This window comes from Hippocampus comes, unplaced genomic scaffold (assembly GCF_001891065.2).
Source record: "Hippocampus comes isolate QL1 unplaced genomic scaffold, H_comes_QL1_v1.1 scaffold21, whole genome shotgun sequence".
In the NCBI taxonomy this organism is placed as follows: Eukaryota; Metazoa; Chordata; class Actinopteri; order Syngnathiformes; family Syngnathidae; genus Hippocampus; species Hippocampus comes.
The window spans coordinates 155375-165945 of NW_017805745.1; positions in this window are offsets into that span (position 1 = coordinate 155375).

Sequence of the window (10571 nt, forward strand, 5' to 3'; positions counted from 1 at the left end):
ACCACCCACCCATCCACCCCCTCACAGGAATAAATAGGAAGATTAGCGTTGCAAATTACAACTGATGAATGGGCGATTATGAAAATCAAGCTTCTCGAGGGACGCTCGGTTACGGGGTGCATCCCTGAAGCTGACCTTGTGTCTGACAATAGAATTAACCTTAAAACCGGGGTGCCGTTTTACTCATTCCTTATTCGAAATTGATAAATCGGTCATATGATAAAGATGAAATACACTACTTCTCAAGGAAGCTGCTGTTTAAATACAATGGCAGCCAATTACAATGTGGAAAAAGCAACATGGTTTGTGAATGGATGGTCAAGAAGAGGTGACTTCAGAGGCCACACAAAAGCGATTTGCTGAGCACATCTTTCCTGTCCGCCCTCGCCCATTATTGTTTTCTGGCCGTTTCATCGTCCGTGCTTGTTTTCACCTTGTGCTGGCTCTTTGCAGCCGTGTTATTCCACCGTTTAAAGCTGGTGACGGTCAAACCCTTTTATTTTGACTCATCAGTAAGAAACCAAAGGTGTCCAATATAATTTATTTCCGACGAGAGGCTGAGGTCACCTAATATAAAATGACTTTTTTTTTTTCTCCTCAAAATTGTCCTTTTCTTTGAAGCACATGTTTTAACAACAACAATTGTAAATGTGGTCATTTGAAATTCAGTGAGACAACAGTTGCACAGCAATTTGGGGAGTTTCGGAAGCTGCCTGAAATGGCGAAGCAAGCACCTGTTCAGATAACGCAAAAAAAACAAACAAAACAGAACACAAAGTTCTGCTGCCAAGGTCAACCTTTGGGAAGTTGCGGGTGTAGAGATGAGAGATGTTGTGCAACTTCAAGTCTGCTGTTTGTGAAAAATATTTCAAAGCCAGGCTCGGCCAGTCTTGGCAGTTTTATTCATATAGCGCCTGTCATGCACAAGGTAACCCAGTTTGCTTCACTTGATTGGAAAATGACATTTACAAGATTTCAAAAAAATTATTAAAAAAAAAAAAGCTAACCAAAGGTATGGGGGGGGGCGGAAAAAAAAAGAGTTTCATACTGTACACTTGGGCCTGACTTCACTTCTGTTGGCAGCTTATTCCATTTGCGTGCAGCATAACAGCGAAATTCCACTTCACCGTGTTTGCTTTGAACTCCGGGCTCCACTGAATGACCCGCGACTGCAAAACTCCGCTCGGTTGATATTCAAGTAGCATTTCTTCAATCTATTCCGGATGCATGCCATTCAAGTTTGCACGAAGCGCAACACTGTAAATTTGTGGGAAGAAATTGACCGTTTTCTGATCACGTCTTCTGAATGGCTATGATCGATGACCATCGAATATTTTTTTCGGTTTATAGCGTGAAGGGTCTTGCTTAAAGACTCACTGGATGTTACCTTTCCGACCGATATTTGAACCCCGGGCCCCTGTGTCAAAAGTCAGCGGTGTTACCCACTGAACCGTCCGCATCAACCGATCAACGGAATGGGTAATTGTAATTTCCAAAATAAAAGCGATATTTGCATGAGTGCGTTAGCTAGTGTATGTGGCATAGAGTCATGCAGTCAGCCAGGACAGTGAGCGGGGTGGTCAGTGTTTGTCCAACTCGTGTGACGCGCGCATACACTCCGTTGGGTATTTGCCGTTGAATCATAATCCGAATTCACGTTCAAGTGTAAGTGCAGTAATGCTGCTCTAGGTTGTAAGTAAAGGGATGGAGATAGGCTTGGATTCATCACTCTTAAACCCACACTCAAATCGACCAGACTGTGTGCGACGTGTCACCTTTGTAGTTTTATTAGAATTGGCATTAAGTGCGATGATACTAACTCGGACACATCATCTCCTTTGCGGCCGCGGCCACTAAGCCACATCTCCTCCTTTCATTTAGTGCTACATTCAACCGTTATTGCCTGCTGATGACTTAATAAGAACGGCTTACTTTCAGACAGCATCGATTCAGCTCAACTCTATCAACCGGTGTGGAGGAGGAGGAGGAGGCTTTTGGGCTTCTTCCGACAGAAGGTGCGCTCAGCCAGCCAGCCCGTCATGAGTGTCTCTTTAGTTTCATTCCCAAGATTTACGTTCATTTAAATCCGTAATGGGAAAGTCGATATATTGCTGTATTTGTCAAGTAATGCTTTTGATGTGTGTCGTGTGTGCCAACACCCCCCCCAGCCTCCGGCCCCCCCCCTCCCTTAATTTCTCCTTGAGTTTTATGTACCGCTCCGCGTCTCCCTCATCTACGGCAAGACTCAAAATTGAGGTCGCGCCGCCGTCGGCTTTTCCTGCCCAGAGTTTTTGACCTGTGGCTGCGGCGTTTAATCTTTAATTCTTTCCTTCGACGCCAAACGCGAGACACATTGTTATGGTTTCAATTACTTGGAGCAAGATTGCATAAAAACTACATCACCATTAAATATGGTGATAAAAAGCGGGTGCGCTTTAGATGATAAAACGCAACGATGGTTCACACAATGACAGGTTACCGGAGGTTATGTGAACAGTTGCCCTCGGATTCTGCTCGGTGCACAATGCTGATTTGGAACTTTCAAACTTTACTGGGGCCTGATTTGGGGCTTGTAACGTATTCACTCCCACCCAATGGAACACTTAATGCGCAAGCTCAATCAACGTCTTAGCAGGCAAACAGCAGCCTTTGGGCCAAGGAATGCATTAATGTCAGTCGAGCTCAGGGCAGCCACATTCTCAAACCGGTCCTGTCGAGCGGTATTTTTCATGGAAAACTCCCGCAGCTACGTTCAGTCGCTCAAGGATTTTGGATTCAAATCCCTCAATGCATTTTACCTTAGCCGGAATGAAATATGACATGCATCTATCGGGCTGGGAGAAAGTGTTGTGTGATTGGGCACAGCGTGCCGCTCCTCGTGCGCCATGAAGCGGGGGCCATTCAAAGTGATTATAATGACAGCTCAAACAGGGAGCCTTGTCTGGGACTGGAGATAAGGCAGAGCAAGTATGTGTGCTGAGGAACGAAGGGACGGGTTATGGGGGGGGGGCACGAGGATAGACAGATGGAAGTAAAGGAGGAGAGAGTGATATTGCATAATAATAGGGATGCGACAGTGATTGCGCAGCGTTGTCACGCAGAGGAAGCGTGGCGCCCGTTACAATTTTTTCATTTTGCTTTCTTGTCTTTGACTGATGTTTTTTTGTTTTTGTTTTTGTCCGTCTGCTCTACTTCCTTATTCTTAAGCACTGACCTCCCAAATTGTTCGCTGCACTTCACAAAGAGAAACATGACATTTTGCGCAGAACGCAAATGGCACCCAAATGGGTCATTTGGGTCAAAATGACAAAGCAAAAAGCAACAACAACAACAACAAAAAAAAAAAACCATCATGCTGAACGGCCATTAAAAACGAAACAGGCTAAAACAATTGCATCTGCGTTTGATACAACATGGGAGTTCGCTTCACTATCTGACAATGTTCCTTAATCGATGACATGCTGCTTTATGGACTGTGCCGCTGTCTGTGCTTATGGCACACGGAGCATTTTGGCATTAAACTTAACTGTGTGTGTGACTGGAGAGAGCGAGAACCGGGGCTTTAATGATAATAGCTGCGATCGTTTTTTTTCTTTTTTTCTTTCTGTGAAATGAGCCATTAACCTCATTAACTAAAATCACATCCAAGTCATTTTAGCTTACTGGAAGGGCATACTGAGACAAAAGGCAGCAGTCAAGGCCAAAAGCATATTTGACGCAACGCTCCACGTCGACAAATGCATCCATGCTTCTAACTTCTTATCTCATCAAACCACAAAAAGACCACTGCGACAAAATCGACAAAACATTCGCCTCGGAGCAGTGGCGTCCAACTCCCGGCTCTCGAGGGCCCCGATGCAGCCTGTTTGAGACGTCTCCCTCCTCCAACACGGCGGATTCAAATGAGCAGCTCATCAGCGAGCTCAGAGACGCCCGACCACGGCGTCGATTTCCAGCCGTACGTGGTGCACGGACTGCACAATAAGGTGATGACTCAGCAAAACGGCGTCGAAAATATATGAGATGTGAATTCATTTGCTGTTGCTGCTCCAAGTCGGGCCCATTTGCTTTTCCTCTCGCTTCCATTGCCGCCCCCCCCCCCCCCCCCCACACCACACACCCCAAACGACAGGAATGTGAAGTCAATTTATGCACATTGCAAATTCGAGCGGTCGCACCCTTGGAGCACTGCAATTCGAGGCATGACTATGAGAGGACAAAAGTGCATGGGTGGCTTGATTTTCTTGTGTTTGCCCCTACATCAGGGCGAACATCTTAATTCAGTATTGGATTGCGGCCTCACTCACCGTGACAGAACTTTGCTTCTCTTTGTGTGCCATAGAGTTTGTTTTAGAATGTTCTTGATCAATAAAACTCACATCTCAGGAAACAACCTTAACCCGTTTAATGCCAAAACGTAAAATTACATTTTGGGTGTTTATTTACCCAGCTGGGATAGACTCCAGCAACCCCCGCGACCCTTGTGAGGATATAAAGCGGTTCAGAAAATGGATGGATGGATGGAGGGTGTTTATTTATGAAAAAGGGCTTCGCGCAGCTCCTGAGTCAGTATCAAGGCTTCGGGGATTGATTTCAGGATGATAAATCACCACGAGGAAGCGGGAGTGGCTTTGATCAGATCTCAATTTTATCATTGGTTTGTACGCAAGAAGATGCACTCTAAATCACGATCTATCCGCTCTGTGTAGGTTTTTTTCCTCACTTGGGTCACAGGTGTGCCTGGAGCCCAGCCCAACTGACTTTGGCAAAGAGATCAAGTCCACCCTCAAATGATCGCCAGCCAATCGCGAATTTTCAACCCTAATTTGAGAAGTGAAACCGAGTTCAAACCCCGACTTGGAAACCCCAGCCGTAGTTTGAAACCCTTTTTTAAGAACCCTAAGCCTAATTTAAAACCTTATTTTAAAACCCTAACCCTAGTCACTGACATTTATGTATTATTTGTGAGAGATGACCCCCCCATCTGCGGCCCCTTCTCAAGGTTTCTCTCGCTCTCTTTTTGTTTAAAATTTTTTCTTGCTTTCCTGTGGGGTAAGGATCAGGTGGTATTTGTCAACTGTGGGCTTGTGAAGCCCTTTGAGACTCTTTCGCAATTCTGGGCGATATAAATAAATTTGACGTGACTTTTATTTTGAAGTTGGCCCTTGCAATGCATTGGTGGCGTGTTGTCATCATGCATCATATGAATAATCCGCGTGGCGGCTGGAGGCTGGCCTGACCACAATCGGTTGAAGATAAGATGCCGACTTGGACGATAAAAGAACATCTGACTGATGCGTGCTTGAAGGTGCTGAATATTTACCAACACTGGCTGTTTTTTGGATAACAAACGTCACATTTCAAACGTTAAGCCTGACAACAGCTAAAACTGGCCGCCCGCTTCTTTACTTTTGTTCTCTAATACACAATAAATTGCGATGATCCTTGGCACTCCCATTAACATCATGTAACCGACAGATGAAGACAACAGTCGTGCGCAGAAAGATGAAAGGTAAATGAAACTGTTCTTTTCTGTCTGAGACAAAGAGCCTGAAACAGATTGAGATACCTTCACTTCTGCCCTCTGGAGTTTGTTGCTGATGTCACAAACTCTTGTTTTTCATCCTGCTTGCAAAATCTCCAAATGTTTCAGTCAACAACTGCTGCTGGTTTCTTTGAGCTTTCCTTTCCACACCTGCTGCCTCGTATCCCGGCCGTTTCCTTTTACTTCAGGACATCCTTTCAAATGTCGTCGGCTCTGGCCAACGTTTGCGCAATGGCGAATTGATTTCCATTTTATCTCAACACACAATTGCTTCTTTTTTTTGCCCATAGAAAGCTTTCCAGTTTTTTTTTTTTTTTGTTATGTTGGTTACAGCTATTTAATGCGGTTCATAGTTTGAAAAATCAATGTAATGGGTTAGAGCTGGCAAAAGAAAAAAAAAATTGTACACCGGTCAGTCGCACGTTACAGTATTGCTACTTATATGGGAAAAATAGTTGATTAAAACAAAAGCCGCAATCTTGTCGGTTATGTATCAGGTCCAAATCTAAATATGGCACCTGGAAGTAAAAACTGAAATGTTCACCCCCCCGCCCCCATATTCATCCCTTGATTTCCCCATCAAAAATGAAGGAATTGCCTCGCTGACTCAAGACGGGCTCAAGAAGTATCGTTACCACCATCTTACTCTGTGATCCGTGCTTTGTATTGCGGATCCAACTGTTCCTGCCTGGCCGGGAATTCATACTTGAGTGGGCAGATGATAATGTGGCGAAAAGCCCCCCGCCTGCAGTCTCAGGAGATGCTGTGAGAGGCCTGCTGTTGTTTGGTCAGGACACGAGCTCGGACTGGGCCTATAGGTGGATATTGTAATTCATTCAGCTCGGCACACTGGTCAGGAATAAGCTCACCTCAAGGTCAGGGAGCTGTGAGTGGAATACTCATTGAGAAGACAGAAAAAAAAAGTTCTGTTCTTTTTTTTTTTTTTTTCACATTTTCTTCCAAAAACTCCTCCATCACCATCACCACGCAAGTCAGAGGAGAATTCTGTTGCACACACCGAAATCTTCATGTCTTTTGAGAAAATGAGAACTGGCAAAAGAACTCTTTAATTCTGAATCATATTCCGTATCAAATGCAGTAACTCGACTTTTTTGAGATATGAGCCGTTGTTGGCACGATTGTTTTTTTTGTTCCCCTTTGGCTCAGAGCGCAAACTTCAGATATGAGCGCTACGGGGTGTCAGCAAACTTCACTCATATTACTTCATAATAAACACATAATAAACATCTGTTTGGCAGAACAGGTCTTCCAAAAAAGAGGTTGAGGCTGTTTCTTTGCTCCTCCCTGATGACATTTACCGTCAAAGGGAACATAAAAAAATGAGAATTGACAAGAACCAGACTTTGACGTTAAAATGCTACTGTTAGCTTGATGCTAACACCGAATACAAGGCACCATTGTTGGGCTAACAGCTAGCAAAAAAAAAAAAAAAAGAAAATCACATATTATTGTTAAATCACTATTTAAATATTCACAAAAACATGTCTCCATATTTTTCTGTCTTTTGAAAATGTGCCGATAAGATAAGAAAACCTTCAAGATGGCGTCGCAAGAGTGGCTGCCTTTACATCAGCTCCTATACTTTCTGTTCTTCTACTTTCATCCTTTCATAACTTTGCTGCTGTAAATTTCTCCATTGTAAAACAAATAAAGGTTTTCTTATTCTTATTCTTTACATGACCAGTGCTGTCAGAGTGGCCTGGAGGGGGCGGAAGGGTCTGCCCATCATAGCTTTTAGCTTGGCTAGCATCCTCCTGTTGCCCACCTCCTCCGGAGTCTCCATAGCATGAGTAGAAACCACTTCTAGCTGTCATTGGACTCCCAAATCATTACAAGGGAAAATTCCTCTCTTCCCACCACTGTACAGGAAATGTGCAACGAAAGTTGCAAACAGGTGCGGGTTTAATGATGCCGAATCAAAGGACATAGTGGAAGTGACAACACATTGCCGTTTCACCCACCAAGATGTACACTTGACGGTGCTCGTTGGAAAGTCTTCCAAAGTACTACAACAATACTACACATTGCTTGCGGGACATTCTAAAGGTGGGGGTCCAGAAATTTCCTTTCTATATGCATCCATCGTGCACCATACTCCTCATAAATCCCCATGAACGTTGCACGTGCACAGCTCATGGAAGTCCCCAAGGAACAGTGACAAGCGTTGTTGTTATAGCCCCGGGAAAAAGAGAAAGCAGAGACAAAATGCTTTGCTCTCGAGATATCCATGACAGAAACAAACTGAGTTTACTTCTCATCTATTATTTATATTGTTGGATAGAGTTGTACGCGATCTACATGGGAGGGAAATTCGGAAGACATTGCAGAGCCCCCTTGGATGTTTGGAGGAAGGCACTCGCTTCCTTCCAAGGCTTGTTGTCAACGGTATATTTTCATCTGTCACATTTCAATGAGAATGAGACACGCTCGTTGCTGTCCCGTACCATGCCGGAGCAATAACTCAAACTGAGAAAAATTAATGTGATGTATTAAACCACTGCTGTGACTCTCTGCGATAGGAAGTTGTAAATCAAATATTTGCTGCTGTAGTCCGATATCTGATGACAGAAAAAAAAAAAACCCACACACAATCTCACGTTTGTTGTGTATTTTAGATGAATGTGGTGATGGTTATGTTGGTGTTTTCTGATTACGCTACATTCGACAATGAATAGCTGCTACAGTAAATGAAATCAAGTTTAAGACCTGGGATGATGTGATATCAACACACAAACCCCGATTCCAATGAAGTTGGGATGTTGTGTCAGTTATGCTCCATTATATCATTAAAAAAAAAAAGAAATTCTGAGAATCTGGATCAATCTCTGCATGTTTAGGCTGAAAACCAAGTGATCCCACTGCATTAAAAAAAAAAATGGCATTATTGTGTCAAGGATTTTGCTACGTGAACTCTGGAACACTTCAGAAAACTGTTGTCGGATAACAGTGAAAGTGAAAGCTATATATCAACAACGCCCAAAATGCCGCTGGCTTCTCTGGGCCCAATGATAATTCAAAGTGGAAAAATGAACAGTGGTCTGACGAGTGCGTATTTCAAATTGTACTGGAAATTGTGTTGTGTCCTGCGGGCCGAAGAGGAAAATGACCATCCAGATTGTTATGAGTTCAAAAGTTAGCATCTGTTATAGTTTAAGAGTGTGTCAGTGCCCACGGCATGGGAAACTTGCACATCTGTGAAGGCACCATTAATGCTGAAAAGTACATCCAAGATTTGGAGCAGCATATGCTGCCATCCAAGTGTTGTATTTTTCTTTCTTTTTTTTTTTTTTTTTTCCATGAAGTCACTGCTTATTTCAGCAAGACATTGCAGAGCCACATTCTGCACATATCACACAATAGTGTGGCTGCGTCATAAAGTCGTCTTTCCAAACGATAGGTGACCCACATTGGATGGCGACACCAAAAGACTCATAAAAACGTGCATGAGTAATCCTGAAATTGATTTTGTTATCCACAATAATAAAGATGAATTAGCACACGCAGGAGCTGTTTCTGACTGCTCATCATGTTGAAGCCAGTTATGTGCTGCTTGGATGGAGTAAATAGACATGCTGTCGATACAAAAAGGAATGTGTGCTCTACGGGTGTGTGTGTGTGTGGGGGGGGGTGATGAACTGTGTGCATTTTGTAAAATTAATCATGGTCAGTAAATGATTCCTTGCTAATGTGTAAGAAGAGAGAAGAGACTATTTAAAGCCTCAAGTATACACACACCATTTTTTAATGATAGGAATTTGGCGAAGACTGAGCTACTGCAGTGGCAACAATTCATTTTAGAATGAATTCAAGACTGAGAAAATGTGCATGCTTTTTATAGGCCTTTCCTCAAGGCAACTATGTTTGGCAAATAAAAAAAAAACACATCAGAAAAGAAGTAGTTTTTTTTTTACAAGTAATTGTTTTTACAGCATCAGGAAAATATGAATCGCAGCATGAAGTGTGCTTCATGTTAGTTCTTGTTGGTGTACTTCTGTGACTTTAATTGCACTTCTCCACATTATACTTTTACACTTCTACTCCTGTAACTTTCTGTCATGAGGAAGAATTCCAATCTCTTTTTCATATTTCTTTACCCAATTAAAAACTTTTTTTTTGTTTTTTTGGGGTGATTTTTCATCTTCCACAGCCCTTCTCATATTAGTTAAGGGTGGCGAACTGCAGTATTAATGTTTTAACTTGACATTGAGTGTCATATATATATATAAAAAAAAAAAAAATCCTCGTCTCACCCCTCGGGTGGTGTCCATCCCCCGTTCAGCTCGGGTCCTCTACCAGAGGCCAGGAAGCTTGAGGGTTCTGCGCAGTATCCTTGCTGTTCCCAGCACTGCACATTTCTGGACTGAGATGTCCGATGTTGTTCCCGGGATCTGTTGCAACCACTCATCTAGTTTGGGGGTCACTGCCCCGAGTGCTCCGACCACCACAGGCACGGCACGACTGTCACCTTTACCTTCCAGGTTCTCTCCAGCTCCTCTCTGAGCCCTTGGTATTTCTCGAGTTTCTCGTGTTCCTTCTTTCTGATGTTTCCATCACTTGGGACCGCTACATCCACTACAACGGCTTTCCTCTGCCCTTTATCTATGATCACGATATCTGGTTGGTTCGCCATTACCATCTTGTCAGTCTGGATCTGGAAGTCCCACAGGATCTTCGCTCTGTCATTCTCCACCACCTTCGGAGGTGTTTCCCCATTTTGACCTTGGGGTTTCCAGTCCATACTCCGCACAGATGTTTCGGTAGACTATGCCAGCCCCCTGGTCATGGCGTGCCATGTAAGCTTTGCCTGCCAGCATCTTACACCCTGCAGTTATGTGTTGGATCGTCTCAGGTGCCTCTTTGCACAACCTACACCTTGGGTCTTGTCTGGTGTGGTATATCTGGGCCTCAATGGCTCTGGTGCTCAGGGCCTGCTCCTGAGCAGCCAGGATGAGTGCCTCTGTGCTGTCCTTCAGTCCAGCCCTCTCCAGCCACCGGGGCCGATAAT